Here is a 22,236-nt window from a genome sequence, read left to right as displayed (position 1 = left end):
TATATTATAAAATGAATATACACTTTTTCAATGAATGCTATGGAGTATTGATGGATATTTCTATTTATTTGTTATATATTACTTTTATTTGAATTTAATGGTAATTTTTTATGATTCTGAATCCATTATTAAAATATATATTAACTTATTAATAATCAATCTCATCATTAAACCATAAATCGGTGTCTCTCACCAATTAAATGGTCGCTAGTTTTCATAACATTGAAGAAGAGTTCAAACAAAATGGGCAGAATTCATTCAGAAAATGGCACTTCTGCTTGAACTTATTTGTTGGGGAAGATCGTTTATTTTATTTGATCGCCGGACTGAGTCAAGTTTGTTGATCCGCACCGCTTAAACACTATAATAATGAGGAGGGCCGCGCCGCGCCCAAAACGGCGGAAAGAAAAGCCACATTTTTCGGTTTTCTCTCCGTAAAATCAGTACTGAAACAACAAATCAGGGTAATAAAATTGAGGGTTTGAAAGTGGAACAGATCTGTTAAAGTCGTCATCTCTAATCTAACAATTTCAATTTAATTTATTATCTGTTATCTCAAAGCCGAGCATGATCATTTACATTACTAAAAAATTTACATCAAGACAGCCGTTGTAGCCAAAAAAAAAAAAAACCAAGGCTGTAAGTGAAGCCTTCTTTAAATATCCAGAAATTAAAAAATGATAATGATTTGAACGGCATGAATCATCGATTTTATTTTATTTTTTAACCGGGGGAGAGGATTTACGGAAATAAAGCCTACTTTAATTTCTGATTTTCTACGGATGCTTTCAGCTAATTCCAAAATTTTTTTCCCAATGAAAAGGAGCCAATAGCTCGCATGGGTTTTCCAACATGTCTTCCATCACGTTAAAAGCACAACGAGACCAGATATAAGCAGAGGAAGGAGATGTACTTCCCAGCTTGCTACTTGCCATTGGAATGATGGGCTTGCTTATGAAAAGGCCAAAGATTTGCGAGGCGGTCAAGTACAGTTTTAGAGAAATAGCCCGAGAATCCCGCGGGCGTTGCTGGGGGAGGAAAGTCTTCTGCTGGCATAGCAAATGGTCGAATCATCTCCTCCATCTTTTTAAACGTGAGATATGATCCTATTTCTTGCAGCCTTTCTGGACCCATAATAGGAAGGGTGTGCTCTTGATGTAACGAAACAGCCTCACTGTCCTCCTTCTGCGACCATAAAACCCAACATATATTAGCTGTTGAAAAATAAGCTTGCCATGTAAAATTACGATGTCTATTGATAATTGATACTCCTCTCGCCATGAAAAGTTAAGGAGTCTTATCATATTCATTGGATAGAATTTAAATGAAATGTCCAAGTTCAAAAACTGAAAAAAGAAAGAACGAAGAAAAAAGCCACTGACACAAATTGAAAAATGGGCACTATTTGCATTTTGAACAGCGTTCCAAACCGAAAAAGAAGAAGAAGAAATAGGTGCTTCTGGTTGAGGTGGTATTAAGAAACTGCAAGTTTCATAAGACGCTTCAGAGCAAATGGCGCCATAAGCATCTCGGAGCTTAGTTGACACAGAATTGGATTTCAATTCCAATACACACAGATAGACATACATATCCAATATGGTAAAGATAAGATGCACAAAATTCAAAGCCTTTCCCACTGTAGATCTCCCAAACTACACTATTTGTTATCATTACCTCCAAGGGGGACAAGTCAGCACCACGGCTGAAGGACAGCTCAATGCGAAACCTTTTGGATCTTCTAAAGCCATCTGCAGTTTGAGAGTCAAAAGATGGTTTAATGTAAAGATTCTGTACACACACACACACACACCCCTACACACAAAGCATAACTCTTGACAAATTTAAGAAGTCCACGTATCATGAAAAGATCTCACTAAAAAGATTATTGCTTTTAATTGGATAACCAATCACATTACAAGTCTACAATGATTCATACAGTACATGCATTCCAATTTCCGCATAGGACATGGAACTTTAATCAGTCTCCTCTCAAAGTTGAATAGAACTTTAACAATTTTCACACAGGTAAGATAGACCTTTAACAAGTCTCATTGTGCCGATATCAATAATCTCAAATATCATTGCATGTATTTCAAAGTTAACTCTGAAAATTAAAATGAGCAATAAACAAGCATCCACCCAAGGAATTCTCCTTGCATGCTTATACCAAAAGAAGACCTCTTGAACCCATATTTGTGTTATCATCCCTTACTCCCCTAATAAAAATTTATTTCAACTTAAAATAGAAAAAAAGAATGGGACAAAAAGCTTCAGACAACTTAATCTTTTACATTTGCTGTGCTTTTCCTTTTTCTTTTTTGATAAATTAATATATGCGTAAGGAGGAGAATGTGCTTAGAGCGTTGAAGATATGAAACAGTATTTTTATTCTGACAGTCACAAACTGGGAAACGCATATAATGAACTACCTCTGTGTTCTCAAACATTCTTAGCACAATGTAGCTCATATAGTCCAGCTCCTTTGTTTTATATAAGCGCTCTAGAGCATTATGGCAAACAAGACTCTCTTCTCCTTGAAGGGATTCATCCAAGTTACAATAACGAAGAACATTCATGAGGGAATGGATATGTGATTCCTGTCCAGAAAAATAACATGAAAAAAAAAAGGTCGAAAGTTATTTTTAGAGAGAAATCACACCCACAAATAGGAAACAAAAAATTGTATAACTCAGAGTGCTTGGATGCATGCACTTAGAGAAAGGTATTGTGCACATGAATGTTCAATAAAATTTACTTGGCTGATACTTCCTTTGACATATAGGCTTGTAAAAAGAAAAACCTTACATGAAGGAAGTTAAGTACACAATAGACTTGCCAGAAATTCATAATAGAACTTACAAATAAGCGCATCAATCGGTACTGTATAATTAAAAAAAGGCAGAATTACCAGTGAAACTTCACTAAGCAAGCATGAATATATAATGTCAGATAATGATTGATTACATTTTAAATTGTATCTGTTCTTTTCATCTTGAAAAAGCTAGAAAACCAAAATTTTCATTCATATTAGTTGAATTTGGACAAGAGGCTAAAGGCAAGATAATTAAGCTTTTAATGAATCCAATCCCCAGCCAATATTCAAAGATAAATTTAAAATGATCTGTTTCGTTACACCTATATGCACAAGGGGGGAAGTGCAATTTTCTGATGAAGGCATCGTGACTCACTGAAGTGAAGTATAGCCGTGTCCGCACATGGCGGTCAGGTGTCTTCACATTTGCATACCTGTTGGAAAATAGAAATGATGAATAAGATAGGACAAAATAATCTAAAAAATCAAATAAGGTGCAGATAATCACTTTGGATCCAATCGATATTTGGTCTCTTTATCATCATCATCATCTTGATCCACTGATAAATCATTCAAAGTGCTGGATTTTTTTATGTCATCATTCTTGTGGAAAAGTTTTGACTTAGCCTCAGCATCTTCCCTTTCAGTTATCATTGAAGACGAATGATGATCATGGTTACTCTTTAATTCAGCAACATTGATGGCTTCTTCTCGAGTGTTCCTCAGATCAATTAAAATTTTACCTAATAAACAACGAGCAATCTGAATTGAAACAGCAGAAATCAAAGTAATCAGATGAGAGTTTGAAGTATTGATATAGTATCCTAAGGATTTGGGGATAATATATGTTTTTATGAGATGTCTTACAGCAGGTGTTTACCTTTGAGCCAATTTTCAGCTTCTGCTTTGGATTAATCCCATATTCGTTGGGAATTACACCATCAGCAAGTTCCTGCAAATACAATGCCAGAAACAGTTAAGCAAGCAAAGTAAAGGAACTCATCAGCCATGGTTGATTTTCATGGAGATGAAAAGTAACAATATTTCGTTTGCAGCATGATGAGTTCTCAGATTTGGCAGTTGCACGAGTCAGAAGTGACACTTCAGAAAGTATACAAGTTCAATACAAAAAACAAAAGAAGTTTTCATGAGGAGGATGAATTCCTTAAACCACAAAACTCACAATGTAAACAAGATGATGAAAATATATAATTTAATCCGTTTATGTACCTGAGCAACTTTAAAGAGTTCATCCAGTCCGTCTAGATTGAGATGTGCATTGTGCAAAAGATCATATCTGAAAGGTATGACCCAGCGTTAACTTTCACATAGAAAAGAAGAGCTGAAAATTGAAATAAAAATGCAAATCCTTTCTTCAAACCACGTAATTGCAGATTAACGTCCCCATGTATTATGCACAGTAAGCAAAATGTTTAAAACTCGAGATAAAATACTGTTTGATCAAATTTTAACATGCGAGAAGTTATTATATTTAATGAATTTCATTGTAATTAATAAAGAAAATTCTACACTTTAATACCTAATTTTTAATTTTTTTTAATTTTAAATTATTCAATATATGTTTGTACAAAAGTGGTTTAACTAGAGTGGAAGGAATGACGAATGTATTGGACACTAGCTGGTCATGAGAATTCCTAAAGTATCTGAAGTTCTGAATCGTTGCTTATAACAATTCTCTTCAATACTTTTCCTATATAGATGGCTATAGGGCATTTGACTCACCCCAAGCCAGGCAGGCTTCTTAAGAGGCAGTCCAACATTAGGCCATTTCTTTTCATCAAGGGGGTCTTTTAAGTTTTCATATCTTGATGTAAGAATGGTCCAGTGCATGGAACAGACCGGACCATGGCCAATTCAACAATTTTTTGGGGCTGGTAGGCTAATCTAGTTCAGTTCCAAAAGCAACGATGTGAAGTCAGGCTGTGGAATGTTCAATATAAGCCATAACACCTTATCCACTGGTTATCAAGTTACCTATTTGAGTTCTAGCAGTTAATATAGAATTAAAAAAGCCTGGTCATAAAACTGAATATAAAAGCTGTTAGACTATGGAATTATTCTTTCATTTGTTGTTGACCTTGTAATCGTAATAGCATAATCATAAGGATCAGGATACGAATGAGCCATATTGATAAAGGGTCCTACAATGTGTATATATTGGCCTCCTCGTATCAATGAAATAGTGCAGCCATTCCCTTCTACATATTTAGCATAATCATATGGTTTGCATTTTTTTCTTGTTTGCTTGAAAGTTTTTTTTTTTAATATATAATCAATTCCAAGAAAAAATAAGGGCAAAAAAAAATGAAAAGACTTCAAGCATAATATGTTCCTTAGAACATAAAATCTTCGAACAAGCTTCTGGATCTGATGTACAGACAAGAAGTTTTTATTCAGAATAAGGGTTAACACAAACTTTGCTCCTTCAAGTTTATCCTCATTTTGGTTGTGGTCCCTCAAATTTCAAATTATAAGTTTTAGTCCCTCAAATTTCTTTTCATTTAAAACATTGCTCTCTGTAATTTAATAAAACATTAGATCATTTTGCCCCTTGAGAGACCAAAACCTATAATTTGAAACTTGAAGGACTAAAACCAACATGAGAGCAAATTTAAAAGGCCAAAGATTATATTAACTCTCAGAATAACCTTCATTTGTTTTCATATGCTGAAAAGGTAAAAATGAACTACAAGATTAGCATTAAAACTTCAAGGTTAAATGAAAAAGCTTACTTGCAAGAATCATAGACATCAGGAATTTGGGTGATATCAAAGCGTCTGCAAGCAAAAACAATCTGAGTGAGTCTGTCAATTCTTAATGCGCATAATGCCCAAGCCTTTCAGCTATCGTTGGAAAACTTTTGTGATAGTTTGGAAAAAGAAATAGTCATTGGAAAGCAAAGGAACTTATGAAATTTGTATGACAATTACAATTTCTGATAACTACACTATATCTTGGTTGTTTACGATTTTTTTTTTAAAAAAACCAAGCTAAAGCATATTATGAACAAGCAAGACAACAAAAGTAATTTATACTCCTTTGGTCCTTAATGTAATACCTAATTAACTAATTTGAGTAGATTAAGAATGTTAGTTAAATTAGTTAATATGATATGTTTTTTCTAAAACACCCTAAGTATCTTCCTTAATTCCCTCCCGCCTTTCCTACTTGATTATTGTTAAGAAAATATCAATAGGATTAATTTAGGAAAAAATTGACAAACATGTAAAATAAGTATTACAATTAGATCCTATATTAAGGACCGGAGGAGTATAATTATATGCAATGGATTCAATAGTACATGCAGGCAAAAATGCAAATAATGTACAAACTATAAGCAGCTTCAGATGTGAAAGGTTTTGATGATATTCAAAATCATAACATTTGTGAATCCCTAATATTAGAAGAGCAACCAGATTGAACCTAAAAGAGGAAGTACTTACTCCTTGCGTTCATTATACAAGTCTCTCTCAAGCTTCTTCCAGCGAGCGTACATCAAAAGGAACCCCTCACTGCCACAAGGTAATCCAGCAGCTATACGATCAACATCAATATTAGTCTTTCCAAGAGCCTTTGCTTGATCATAAGGAGGAATTACATCATATGAATTTGTTTCTTTAAGTATCTCATCTTCATCCGTGGCAAGTAATCTTACTTGTTCAGTAACCTTTTTCGTTGATGTTACCTGGTGATATCATATGCAAGGGAAAGTCAGAAGGAAAATCATTATTGTCATTGAGCTATTTTGCTACAATAGAGCTACGTAACTGTCCACAAGAATAGCCTAACATACATCCATCAATAGCCATGATAATCAATGAGAAGAAATCAATAAGCAATGGTTTTAAAAAGGAAATCATTATAACACTGTCAATATTAAAGATTTTCCACATTTGCTCATTACCAATTTAATTTGAACTCTGTTATGCATTATTCAGGGTTGGTTCTATAAATTACACAGATATTACATATTTATACATTCGCCATGGTCTACCATGACTGAATGTTTATAGAACATCTTTGACTGTCTTTAATGTTATTATGCATTTTAATAGTGATGGTTTTGTCTTCATTTTTCTTTAGACCTCTTCCACCCAATCTATCTTTTTCTAGTAACCGACAAAACTTCAGACACTGATACCGAGTCTTATTCTCTACTCTCTAGTTACACCTCTCCTTTAATAGAAGGGAATTACATTAATTATTGAGGTTTGTGGAAGTCGCTATATTAATTAGTAATTATATGTTCTTGATTTATTTCCTTCTCTATCCTTACGTACATAGTCAGACCTAGGATTTTATTCCTTACTCCCTGATTTCTAGTTAGAGCCGAATTCTTCATCAAAGCACATTCTGTATATATTGTTATATCCTCATATCAACATATTGAGTTTGTTAATCATAATGGCAACAGTAATTAAATACATGAAACTTAAAAGGCATCACCTTAGTCAAATTCATTCCTTTGAAAAGCTCAAGCTAGCCACCCCTCTAACTTATGCTAGAAGACATTTTATTTAAGCAATTATGCATTAGTATATTTATAAATCATTACCAACTTGGGAAGTAATTCTGATGCATTCGGTGGCAATCCAACTCCATCAATCATCCAAGGAAATTCAGGTGATCCATTGTCATGAACTATCTTGGCACCCGAAGTTATAATCTCATTCAACCGAGCCTGTGAAGAATTCAATCAAGACAACCCAAAAAAGAAGAAAAATGTATAGTACAAGCATTCCTGTGATACACAAAAATTACTTGATGAGAGAATTTTAAAGTATATGAGCACTACTCTCTCTGGTCCTTATTATGAGCTTCAAATAACTAATTTACAAATACCAAACAATTAGTAAAAATTAGTTAAAAGCAATAAATAGGTTAGTAATATATTTTTATTTGCAAATATACCCTTATAACAAATGAGGAAAATGATGAAAGAGAATGTGTGGGGAAATGTGATGAGAGAGTATGGAAAAGGAATTAGGGGCAAAATTCTAAAAGAAATGCATTAAATGATAAAACAAAAAAAATTAAAGCTTATAAAATGAACCACACTCCTCCCAAATTTGAAACTTATAAATAGGACCAGACGAGTATTCACGTAACTGCCAGCACTCAGTAACAAGCCATTTTGGGCATCAGGATTGGCCCAAATTGGCTAGCTGAGATCACACAAAGAACCAACAAGCCAGCTAGTTACTTTTTTTTTTTTTTTTTGGGACCTGAAGCTAGCCAGTTAGATAAAGTAGATATACCCCCAAAAAAAAAAAAAACAAAGAAACACAGAGAGAGAGAGACAGTGGTTCAGTCCATTAATAATGCAGTAGCATGCCACAATACAATACGTTATCAATTAATACTGTACAATACAAAAAATAGAAACCATAGAAACCTGAGCACTAGACTCATGGCTTATATGGACTTCCATATAAATAACTATTTATTATTACTAAAAAACTGCTACAACAGGACAAAAGGGTAGCATGTAAATATAATCAACTATTTATGGCTGACTTTTCATTTTATACATTATGTAATAAATTTGAATGTCCAATTGTTTTAAATTCGTTTCAATTATATTCAGGACTTATCTTTATTCTCAGAGCTTTTAATTCAATAAAGGAATGTCATCCGGGGAGTGTGTCCTCTTTAAATACCTAAGCATATTGCATTGACATGTTCGCCTTATCCCATCTCATTTTGGCAAGAACTTTTGACATGATGTACCTGCAGACATCCTATTTTCTCTTTTTTTCATTTCTCATAACTTGCTGTATTTATACCTGAATTTTATTCTGGCATATCAGTTAAGCATAACCTTCATCAGTATAATAACTCTCAGATCTCAACATTCCAACTTAAGTGGTAACAATGTCCTTTATCCAGTACGCACTAAACTTTTTGGTCCAAATTACTGATAAATTCAATTAGTGACCCTACTGTGTATGACAATGTAAATCAAACTCTTAGAGGTAAAATTTAAAAGTTTGATCAAATGTTTCTCTGACACAATTATTCTTACATGTGGATGCTAAAACCAATGATCCCCAAAATTGTTTACTGTATGATTCCGTATTCGAATAGGAAGAGAACCAAGCAAAGAAATTTAATTTGACTTCCTGTATCCATCCATCTCTAAAATGATGAGCAACAAAATAGATCATGTTTAACCATAGCCCAGTTTCATTAGCATTAAAACACATTAAATATAAAAAAAAAAATTACATTAAGTATTAAAAAAAAAAAAAACCAACCTTGGCTTCTTCCATTTCATGACTAGCATTGTCAAGGCCGTCCAACATGGAGGAGTCCTTGCTAACAAGCGAAACCTTTTAAGAAATATACTATTTCAGTCAAACAAATTCAAACCAAGGTCCAAAATTTTCTTTAAAAGTAGACAACAAACCAGGATTGGTGTTAGCTGCCCCTCAAGGTCAAGAAGACCTTTGGCAAATGCAGCTGCGGACATCTGTTATACAGGCCTCATTAAAATGATTGACTTATGATACAAAATAGAAGCCAGGATAGGCAGATGAACAACAAAGTCTAGGCATCCAAAATCAAGGCATAAAGAACAATAATATAAAACCCCTTGGGCTTTTTCAGCAGGGCAAAAGTGCATACTACAAAGGTCATACCTGCACCCGACCCTCATCAGAGCTGTAAATCTTAAGATCATGTCGGTATGTGCTATGGAGACGAAGCAGCCCTGTACCCTCTCCTGTAATTTTACATAACACATAAAGATTGGCCACGTTATAAATTGCAGATTCACTCTACAACTAGTTATATGATACAAGAGATAAGAACCCAACATCATCTATGGAAATATATAGATTCCAGTTCAAATGTTTCTTAAAACAAGTAAAAACCAGCAAATCTACAAGCCAAACTTCCTCTTTCTTTTTTTTTAAAATTTTGGGTCAAAGCATGATCTTACAAAAAATAACTGACGGTGTACCTTAGAGGCTGAACTGACTGAAATGTGCCATAACATTCACTCTATTTATGGCAAAGAGGTAAAGCATGTGATCAAATCAGCATCTCATGACTATGATTCATTCATGATCAGAACTAACCTTTTTTCTGGAAAATATAAGGATGGCATGGTTAATTGCAAGAAAGTGTATCAACTCTAGACAAGCTACCAAGGATTGGAAGAGGTTTCAAGCATAGGATGACTTGACATCTGAACTTAAGCAAGGGTGTCAAGACTGATCTAAAAGAAAATCATCCATACTTGATGTTTTTTTTTTTTTTTGGGTTATGATTAGATGTCATTTGCAAAGTTTTGAATAAAATCGTTGAGAAGTACAAGTTTAATTAATTAATATTTATATGTTTATTTTATATTAGGTTGTATTAGTTATATATATCCCAGGATTAGATATGGTTATTATATCCTATGGACCTATATTATTATCTAATCATATCCTATCTATCTTAGGAGAATCAATCTGAGATATTAGGATTAGATATGATTCTCGGCTTAGCTTATTAGCTTAAGTTTTTTGCTTATATATACCCATCATGTGCTTGGTTTTTTCCCTCTGTCTTCAATCCTACAAAAATCAAATTAATTTTGAAGAAATGCTATACATGCAGCTTTTGGGACACAGCTGGAGAAAGAAGCTCATTGTATAAAGCACCGTTTATACAATTATATCTTAGAAATAATCCACATTCTAATTCAGTAAAGATATGATCCCACTTTCTCACAGTCACATATGCCAAGAGTGACCTCCTGATTGCCAAACAACTATGCAAACCTTTACAGAAACTGCAGAATTACATTGTTGGTGATCACACTATGGGAAGCAGAGGACATAATTTCTAACATTAAGATAAGTCATTTAACAAACCTGGATATATATTATTCCGGAAATATCTTCCCAGTTCTTCAGCCTGCAAGGTGGAAAATGAAAATTGTTGACTTATTTAATCTCAAATAACATCAATAGCAGTGCAATCAAACTGAACCCAAGTGGCATGTGTTTGTCTATCTGAACCTGCTTTCTGCCAGCATGAGTAAGAACACCACCATATTTAAGAACCATCAAAGCTTCAACAGGCCGTTCTTCTTCACCTTCACCATTGCTTTTTGCAACTTTGACCCACTTTAGAGGCTTTAGTTGAACCTTCCTATATATGCCAGAGAAATGCCCACCCTGATTGACGTTGCAGAGAAAAAAAGTTTAGCACATGAAAGATGACACAGGTGAAGAATGCAGCGATGCAAACTATTGAAGTACATAGAGCAGTATAACCTTCATCTTCCGTCAGCAATATGCTATAAAACTAGGAATGTCACAGATAATAAACAAGGTCCCATACAATAACCACATCTGTAACATCATTGTCATTTTCACTGATTGCTAGTGCATGTCGATAATGTTGGTTATCACATCTCAAACGTGAGATTCTTGAATCTCAACCCAAATACCTTATATGTAGGTTTCCAAAAAACTGAAAAGCAAAAATATCCGTGTAACCAATGCCACCTCAAAAAATTTGAATTTAATATGACATGTCCTCATTTACATGTTAAAGAATGGCAATACTGCCCCTTCATGTATTAGCAACATTTAAGATTTTGCCACCTCAATCAACATTATAACATAAGATTTGGCTGTAATCTTGATCTATCCAACTCAACAATTTCGGATTATTACAGTAATATGTGTGCGTGCGCACATGTGTGTTAAATGTATACTTGGACAATACTGGGCTTGGGCCTAGCATCATGCTCTGAAGGCTAGAGATACCCAAGAAAAAGAATTTCCAGCAGCTGTGTCTGAAAAATAATTTAGAAAAGATATTCCATGCAAGATCTAAAATTCAAACTCAACAAAAGGGAGTTACGAATCAATGCAGAAAAATTGTAAGAACTAAATCATGTTCCATAGCAATTCAATTTTCACAAATCAACTACATATTGACTTGTAAGAAAAAAGAACCCATGGCTCACAGGAAAAAAACACTGTCAAGAGAATTAATAACCTCCTCAAGAACTGCTTTAACTTGACGGAGCTTCTCAGCATGCTCAGCACCTTCAGCCTCGCTATCACTTTCTCGATCTGGTCTATAAAGTAGAGGTAGATGTAATCAACTCATAATCCTTGCTTAGCGTGCACACACACATATACAAACTGAGCATGAGTATTGGCTATAAACATAATTGACAGACGCATAAATGTAACGGCCAAACAGTAATTCTTTGGACTTAATTATTTTGATAAAGATACAGAATGTCTTGAACGTGAAAAAATTTTCTGGATCTTGGAATTTAAGGACAAAGAAATACTGCTAGAAGGAAAGCGAGAAGAATAGGAGAAAAGAAATCATAGTTGTCTGAAATTGTGGACACAGTAGCAAGATCTCTGCCTCACAAAAGGTAAGGCGAAGATGCATAAAACCAAGACCCTCGCCACAAAGTGGGGTGAGGAAGAAAAAACAATGGAGACTCACAGTATTAGTAATTTTTATTTGTGTTGTTGTTTGTTTACTTTTAGAGGTTAAGATAGGCTCAAACCGTAGCGGCCTTCATTATCATCTGAATTGCAACCATTGTGCTTGAAATGAAACAAAAAATTTCAAGAAGACTCACAGCAAGGTGAGGTGAGAAAGACCAAGAAGAGGAAAAAATCATGCAGATTCCGCCGCAAGGAGTAATGAAGAAAATTAAATCAAAAACCAAATTTTTTAATCACCTGTAAGGAAGGAGATTGACAATGTTTGCTACAAGTTCTTCCCTGGGTTGAGGGGAATGTTGAAATTTGACAATGATCTCCTCATTTAGAATTTGAAATTCAAATAACGAGAAGCTGATATATTATAATCCACTCCAACATTTTAGGATTTCTAGCTACTCTTCTTGGAATAATTCTAGGAAACGCTTGAAAGTCTATAGAAGATGAGGATGGTTTTCTGTGAATATAATATAATCATGTTCACTGCTCACTGATTCAGAAAAAAGTATGAATAGCTTCAACAGTTTCATAGAATTTCAATATAGAAATTATTCATTTGTCTAGAAGTCTCAAAATGGACTAGTCTGGACTGCCACCTCTCAGCCCAGTATTGCCACGAATGAAACAAAGCCAAATTATTCCCTTTGATAGAAGATTTACTCCAAATGCATTACGTTGTTGAGTATCCAAGTATGATGGGTTCCATTAGCTAAGATATGTTACATCATTAGTGAACACAATTATATTCATAGAAAACATTATCATCTTCTAAAGACTTTCACGTGTTTCCAAGAATAGTTCCAAGTACGCAAGCGAGTTGGGATGCTTATGCTTAAAAAAATACCAAGTGATGTTCATGTTAGTGAAATACCTTGTATGAGGCACTAGCATCCGAGTGGCATCTAACAGATCTTGCAATTGAACAGCACTTTTCAGTTTTGTCTGCATTTGAAGCACCCTTAGATTAAGCATAACAAGTCAAAGAATCCAGTATCTTCAAAAAATCAAAATAATAAAGAATTAAATATATTATTACCTCAACTCTAGGTCGACCTCCATTGTATTTCAACATTAAGTTCAGTAGCCTTTCCTCAGTAACCCTCAGCTTCACCTTCTGTTTAGGAGTTCTATCACCACTGCCAAAACAAAAGATTCATCAAGGAAGACATAAAATTTGATAAGTGCAAGAGATATAACAAATAGGACATACTGGCGAATAACAGCAATTACACAACGTAGTTCCTCAGATTGCCCAAAAGTGCCATTTATGCCACTACCCTGACGAGTTAGTCCCTCTGAAGGTTGGACCGGTTCATTGACTTTCCATGGTAAAGTTGGTGGGATTGCTGAAGAAAGATGAGGTGCTTTTGCATCTAAGAGAAACTTCCGCAACACACATGCTGCATCATCATAGTACCTTCAGTAGCAGAACAGGGAAATGATGTAATTTCTGCCGCAGAAGAAATATCAGAAGAATGGATAGCTTGTCGAACGAGTTCAGCAATCATGAAGTACAAGAAATTTCATATTCCTAATTCACATCATGGCAGAAATTAACATGTTGAGGGAACAGTTTACATTAAATCTCTAAGTAGGTTGTCTTTCATTTGATGACTATATGAGAAGTAAAGGCAACTAGATACTACAGTTGACATGGAGCCTAGAGAGCAAGTCTATCGAATACTAATAGGGAAATTACAATGACGTCCCAAGCAAAGAAAACAATTGAAAAATAAGTCCCAGATATTGTCCTTCTCACTATAGGACTTGTCATTATAGACTGTTGAGATTGTTATTAGGACTTTTTGGTAATTATTTCTCTTTTGTGAGACTTGATTGTAATTCTCCCTATACAATATTAGTCTTGACTAAAATGCAACAGCTTAGACAAGATTCTTGAATAAGAGTGCGAGTTCATTTTTCTTTCCTCAATTTTCATTCTATGCATATGTTATGAAACTAATTCACATTTAGTGAGTGTTCTTTTGGTCAAGCAATGATTAATCAGAAGCTGCAAAACACACAAAAATAAAATAAAATTATTGGGGGATATCCATTATTGAGAAAATGGGGAGTGAAATATTAAGAGAGGGAAAGTAAAGAGAAACTAATTATCTATCGAAAAACTCAATGACTTTCACTTTGCTGAATTTCAGCTTCAAGTCAGTACTGTAGCCACGCAAACACTTGAACCCATTCATTTGGATGGTCTACTGGAAATTCATAAATAATAAAGTTACTTCTATTTTGAATTATGCTTCCAATATAAAAACAAACGCCATAAAGAATAATTTCATAAAGTTACTTGTGTGAGTTCTTGACAAAACTCCATCCATTCACATCACAAACATATGAGCGTCCTTCACTTCTCAAGAGATCAAACCCGCAAACCTGCAATGATATGGAGTGAAGCACAATTTATTCAAATTCCTGTAATTTTATTTTTTTGGTGTGGAGGCTATAAGATATCATTCAATATAAAGAACATAGACAAAAACAAAGGCCAACAGTGCATTCAATTGGAAATAAATGAGGGGAAATAAGGTATCCTACTAGATACTTCCCAGAAAGAAAATTCAATAAATTCAATTAAAACACATTGCAATGAAAATGATCACAAAATCTTTTTCCTTAATCATGAAATATTTTATGATTGGAATAGTCAAGAAGGTTAGGTATCTCCAGTAGAATTTGCACTATAACATTTAAATTTCTGAATACATATATAACTTCAGTGATACGGCAAAGGAGCTACAAAAGGAACCAAGAGCCAGCAGCAATTGAACTTCAAGCATCTTGAGGTGGAAAGAATTAACAGTAGCCCAAACTTCTAGCATGACATCATTACTTCACTAGGCCCAATAACTAGCATCACTGATCAACATAGAAGTTCAATAAAAATATTCCAACCATTACAAGAGACCAGTTTGGGTAACTGTTTCGGTTGATATTCAAATAGGACAACCCGTATTGTCTCACAGAAATGTGCAGCTACCAAATTGACAAAGCTTACCGCTTGCCTAAATGCAATGCAAACATCTCTTGCCATCTGCTTCTCAGCAGGTGTCAATAATACAGGATACCTTATCTGCCAAGTAAAAAAATAGACAATATTTACCAAGAAATCTAATTAATGTTACAAGCCAGCAAGTCCAGCCTGCTCTGAAATATCCTCATTCATCAATAACCAAAAAATATTTGATGTTTACCAAATGAATATATCGATTTGTTGATTGAAAATAATATAATTTATATGGTTTTGATAAGAGGACATATATAATGAACAAAGAAATACCAAATTAACCATTCAAAGACAATCCCCAATTATTTGAGCTATGTACAAACTGCTGAAAAAACCATGCCTTGTAATCAGAGATTTTTATGAAAGCCATAAAGAACCCTCTTGGCATGCTACTTACCTCTTTCCCATCTGGATTCCTCATGACAACACCATCAACAACAGGAGACTTCCGTGCCTCAGCATGAGCATATTCAGGGCCTACTGTGTACACCTACAATTGTTTTACATATTATCACTTGCCAATTCTAACATTACAAATTAAGGAGAAAACTTGAATGAGCAAAAAAATTTCAAAGACAATGTTTCAATGTCTAAAACAAAATAACGATAACAAAAAATTAGTCTCAAACTGCCAAACCTTTACATCAGTCCCTCCAGTTGGCATGAACTCCTCATATATATAGGAGCCTTCACGCCTCACTCTCCTCACCTCTGGGTGGAACTCACTTGATCGATTTCCAACCTAAGATCATAATATGTCGATACAAAGACCAAAAATTGTGTAATTATTTCTCATTCATAGGACTCAGTGAAGGTAACAAAAAAGGTGAAGGAACTGAATATTTCAAAAAGCTTAAGCCATGAAGAAGAAAGCTTAGGAATGGTTTGGATTAATATCACGAACAAAATATGCATATATGCTGGGTTATAATTTTATGAGATGGAAAATTATTATATATGGCAAAGTATTCCACCTTCTAAAGAAAGTTGATTGTTTACTACAAGTATTAAATCTGATAAAAATAAAATTTAAATTTCCCTTGCAAAAAAGAATGTTGTCTTAACCATTTAAAGTTAACAGTACATTAGCTTCCTTAATTTACGAAAAGAAATTTATCAGCCTAAAAATTACCTTCCTAAATAATTCCTTCATACCTCCACCAGCAGAACTGGGATAGTATATCATTATCCTATGGTCATCAGCTTCAGAAAAGCATAGAGATAAGAGTTATTGCCAAATATAAGAGAACGTGTTTACAAGTTTTTATACATATCCAATAACTGAAAAATCCTTATTACCACTAAAAAACTTCAGTACAAATGGAATAGAAGTAATTTATTCAAAATAGCATTTTGCATATAATCCTAAATCCTAAGATAATGTGATAACTAAAGCATAGTAGAAGGCCTTCCATTCTCCCGCACAAAATCTGCAGTACGCACAAATTTCTGAAGTAATTGGTCAAACAAAGGCCATCATCGTATTCAGAGTTATGCAAATGGTTTCAACCAACATTTGATCAATTCTCCGAGTCATGATTTACAGTTCACCTTCTGTGCCAAAGATCATGTGTGGGGAGACTGTGCAATTACTGTAAATATTTATTATTATTTACAGTCCGTATTAGTCTTCATTAGGCTTTAGTGGGCTTTATTCTCTTATTTATGAGACTTTTGTTTTAGGTTTAAGTTATTGTGCTTAGGGGATCTCTATAAATAGCCTTAGGCTTTTCTCATTGTTAGACTTTTGATGAATTGAAATTGGGATTAGTTATTTTCTATTGTTCGCCCTCCTAATTTTTCTCTTCCCCCTCTATCTCTATTTCTACCGCAGTTCTTCCTCCCTTTCACTCTTATCTCTCTATTCTCCAACGCCCCCCCCCCAAAAAAAAAACCTCTTCTTTTTCTTCCCTGTTCTACTTCATCTTCATCATTTACCCCGAAATTCGCCTGAAGCAACTAACAGTCTAACAAAACGTCCATGCCCCCATGTAATCAATTAGTTGCTTTGCAGGTTCAAATGATGCCAGCATACCTTTGGCAATTATTTGATAATAAAAGGAGCATAGCAATCAATAAAAAAAAAAATAGTATATTTAGAATCACAAATATGAAGTCTGGAGCTAAAAGATTTTGCCTCTTGAATCCAAGAAAGAAGCTCACCATCAATAGGTTTCTCCACAAATGGCTTCCAGAAACGCACACCACGAATCTCAACAAAATCATCCTCCTCGATAAAATAATCCAACTCCTGGTATGGGAATTCCCTATTTACAAGGGCATATTTTGGAACAGGAATTCCAAACATCTCAAGACGCTTGAACCCCAAAATTGAAAATTAGTTATCAGTTAATCCACTCTAAATTGTAAGAGGAATATCATGCAGCATTTGGTTGCGACCAGTCATGCATTATATTTAAAGAGCATACATATGAATATGACTGCTAATATGTTTAGTTGAAGTAGGAGAAACATTTACATAGAGATCACAAACTAACCAATCCCTAGACAATAACAACTCCTATAAATTCTTCATTGATGGGATTGAGTAACACTATGAATAATATCTAAAGATCAGACTTCATATAAATCTGGAAATGAGAAATAGGTCAGACCTTATTTTTTAAAGCCAGGAACCCTAAAGAAAACTTAGAATAGAATTGGTTTATCTTATTACCCTATATTTTTCTTTCTTTTTTGTAAATATAATTTGTGAAACAAAATTTATACAAGACCTGATCCCTAAATACAGATCCAGAAAATAATCAAATAAGTAGGTAGCTATAATCATTTTTTATTTTATTTTCCCTCCTAACTTTTTATGGGGACTGAAGTTGTCAGCTTAAACCCACATTTCAGAGCATTTCAAGCAATGAAAGCTTGTTCATCTTTAATGTTTCCCTAGTATGACAAAATATAATGAAATCATAAAAGTTATTTAACAGAACAATATAGGAAGGAATGCTCCAATTTACCTCATACACCATCCTTCGATCATGAAGAAGATGCTGTGGATCAAGTTCATTTACTAAATACGGTCTGGATCACAGTGAATAAGAATTTTTAGCTCCACAAACTAGTTTTCCGAAAAGATGGTACTGCTATAACCACTGGGGGACAACAATATAGTAAGAAAATAACATGAATTAAGAAACTGTTCCTATATGCATAAATATCCAGTGAATTAGGACTTGAGAGCATCGTATCAAAGTAAATTGAGCAGCTTTAGAATAAAGTTGAGCAAAAACACTAATGATTCACAAACTTCCTAGTTACAGCCTAAGGCCTATGACAGTCATTCTTGAATATCCGCACAAAGCAGCCTAATATAAAGCTTATAAACAAGATTAACAAGATAAGTTGGCAATGGCACGCACGTTTCACATAAACGCATCTGCATGGGAAGCCACAGAACAGAGTTGTCATATCAACTTTCAACAAGAATTTTGCAGCCAGAGAAGTGACCCATCAGAATCTTCATATCACCATGGAGAAAGCCAAAAGCCTTGTGCTTCCATAACAGATCACACAATTATGTACCCCAATGACAACTCACCAGACACCCACCAAAAACCAGAGTTCCGGCTTTTTAACAACAATTAACCTGTGATGCCATCCTTGTTACCACTAAGTCATTATTCAAATCGTCGCATAGATTCTTATGTGTATTCCTCTATTGAGATAAGACCATGAACAAAGGGATGATATCAGAAATTCAGAGAACCAAATAACCCTTCAAAGAATAGTATCTAATCCCACATGTGATTTTATGCCGTACAAGTGAATATGATACTGCATGAATATCTCAAATCAAACGCAGCACTAAGTCTGACTATTTTAAAACCAGTTAATTTTATCTCTGCTGTGCAGTACACAGCAGGGTAATCTATTAATATCAAATATCACATTAAGCTAGAGAAAAGTAAGAGCATGACTTGCATATCAACAGTACCATTGATATGGTTTTTATATTTTTCTCACCAACCAAACTACTCAAAGGATGCAACCATCCGGGCATCTAATGCGGCAAATAAGAACAAAGTCCGCTTTGTTCCATTGCCTCTTAAAAAATGACAAAGTTTTAACTATTAAGCACCTGCTTATAGCTTAAGTTTGATGTCCCCAATTCCTTTTACACATGCTAAACTTAATGACACATCTTTGGAAAGGTTTCCTGTGGAAAACTAATTGTCAAGCAGATAGCATATAAGTAAGAATGTCGAACCATATTAGCATTTTATGACTTGTCTAAGATCAGAAAAGTATGGCAAAAAACCTAAAGTCGCATGGCCCAACACTTTGAAAAGCACAAACTATGTAGGAACAGAAGAATGGTGACAGATAAACAATAAACAACACGATACAGGGTTGCAAGCTTACTTTCTTAGAGCAGCATAAGCTTCAGCCTTCTCTAGGGGATATCCAGAGGAATAGAAAGCAATCAAACAATCACATACTGGCCAGCTGAAATGAAAAAATAATATAAAATTAGTCTATATAAAGTGCAAACCCAGAGACCCACAAGTTGATGGCAACATTTTTTTTTTTTTACCTATAAGTCATATGATCAAAGAGCATACAAGGTTAATGCTGTCACAAGTCATTTCCTAAGCTTATGATAGAACTTTTCAGTGGTGAATTTAGAAACCTGAGCTAAAATTTCTGAATTGAAGCTATAACAGTAAAGCGTCATTGGCACTCATTATCACCTCACATCACAACCTAGAAGATGAAAGATTCATACACGGAACACTTCATCAATATCAAACCATGAAAAAATAAATGCTATCATGATTCATGGGCAGACAGTAGAAATAACTTCATGGATATGTTATGCATACACATATATTCCATCACTTCCTACAGAACAGAACTGCAAATATAATATTTAGATTGCCATGAGAAAATATTCTCCAGAGTCTCCCAGCTTATTTGGATGAATGAAGGACAAAGGAAGACAGCGTAGGAAGTAATCAACCCCTTGCTGAAAGGCACTTAAATATAAAAGACATTGGAATACATTCCCTTCAAATGCTGGCAGAGAGCAAAAGAAAAGGAAAAGAATTCGCCAAATTTATAAACTTGCATTTTATCTTCGATAGTAAATGGGAAACAAGTTAAAAATCAGTTAATTTTATAAATTTCCATATTTCCATTCTACCCAATGTGTTTCACATATGTGTAAGTTTTTTTTTTCCCTTTCTAACGGCAAAATAACTGGCAGTGGAATGATTATGATTTCCTTTTTTTTCATTACATTTAATTAAATCCATACGAACAAAGTGTAAAAGCTACTTTTGATTACCATAAAATAGCTTCCGTCAATGACGTGATCATATTATCACAAAAGTTATAATTCGTCGTTTTACTTTTCTTTTCATTAAAATCTTCCTAATGTCAGTACAAATGGCTTCATGTTCTGAGAGGCATGAGAAATGAGGATGAATGCTTTCCGTTTGCCGGTAGAGTATGAGCATCATTTTGCAACTAAATGGTGTACGAACAGAGCCAAAATGAAGGCGGGGAAAGGCTAACGGTTAATTTTTAAACAGATGCGGCATTCAGATTTAAAAAGAATTACAAGAAGCAAACAAACGACCACTGTTGTCCGGCAAGTTGTCCAGTCTAGACACTTTCCAGCCATTGATGTTAAATATACCTCTCTATTGGATCTTCAAGGATGACTTTGTCCCCAAAAAGTTTGATCTACAAATATTACAAAGAACGAATGACTGTAGAGAAAAGATAAACGACTATGCCAAAAAAATATGAGAACAACCAACACTGATAAACTTCTGACATACTAGAACAGAGTCGGAGGGAAGAAACGCAAGGTCTATAAAAATAGCATCACGTTTTCTGCTGTTTCTAAGAAGATTCATGTACAAGCAAAATTGGCCACAACAAAAAGAGTCATGCACAAGCGGAATTCAAATAAGTGGCAGAGACCAGAACTCCAACGTTCATTTCGCCTACCTCGAATTCGCCAAATGCCTGTAACCTATCCATAATCTGCCCCATAGGCGCCGAGAAAACCTGTAATCCAAAATAGGACCATCAACGAGGACCGCAACCGAGCCATAGAATGATATGCATTCATTGAACTCATTGTAGGCTCAGTTTTCGACAATGAAATAAACAAAGAACAAAAGCGGAATTGAGCGTAAACAGAGATTCTCTTAGCCACATTTCACCTTCTTTTCCATGACGCATACTCCAATCTTTATCCGCTTCCTTCCAACTCCATCCTCGTCCCTGTCTACTACCGTCGCTCCCATCTCACTTTCTTCAAAAGAAATGCCAAAGAAACTCCCTGCGATTGACGCCTCCAATCTCGCCTTCACAGTTCAAATCCAAATGCGAGAAAAACACGAAGGCGAAATTCATCAACACGCCATCTCCATAACCAAAGAAGGTCTAGAGCATTGCGAGAGAGAAATATATACAGCCGTAGAGGGATACGAATCCTGAAGACACGGAGAAGACGCAAAAAAAGCGGTAGAGCAAACAAGGCTCACATGAAGGAAGCGAGAAAATGACGAAAACTGTTAGCCTACGGACTCAGATTTAATACCGGAGCATGTAGAAGTACGGAAAGAGAGCAACAAACAAACAGCTCACGGACTCGTGACGCACAAGGAGGAAAGGGAAATTTCGTGAAACTGGCTAAAAGCGTTAGAAGAGCCACTGAGTCTGAGATATGCAGACAAACGATAAAATTCAAGTGGCGTGCCCATGTGGCGTGTTTGGATGTAGACATTTTGAGATCCGGGAATATGCAATCGAAAGGCGGGGGTGAACTTTTTCCGGGAACAAGAGGGAGAAAAAGCTTCTGAGTTTTTAACGGATAGGTGGATTTCCAAATCGGAGCGGAAAAGATCCAGGTGTTGTTCTAACTTTAGGTCGCT

General features: G+C 34.8%; 1 pseudogene; it reads right to left on the bottom strand.

Annotated features, from left to right (window-relative positions):
- Positions 1–507: 507 nt before the first annotated feature.
- On the bottom strand, positions 508–21,972 carry LOC114761269 (inositol hexakisphosphate and diphosphoinositol-pentakisphosphate kinase VIP2-like; annotated as a pseudogene).
- Between the last annotated feature and the right edge of the window lie 264 nt (positions 21,973–22,236).

Source organism: Neltuma alba, unplaced genomic scaffold (assembly GCF_004799145.2).
Source record: "Neltuma alba isolate B1F8T4 unplaced genomic scaffold, ASM479914v2 tig00011113_pilon, whole genome shotgun sequence".
Taxonomy (NCBI): Eukaryota; Viridiplantae; Streptophyta; class Magnoliopsida; order Fabales; family Fabaceae; genus Neltuma; species Neltuma alba.
Note: the sequence above shows the minus strand (reverse complement) of the source record. Positions and strands in the feature narration are given on the sequence as shown.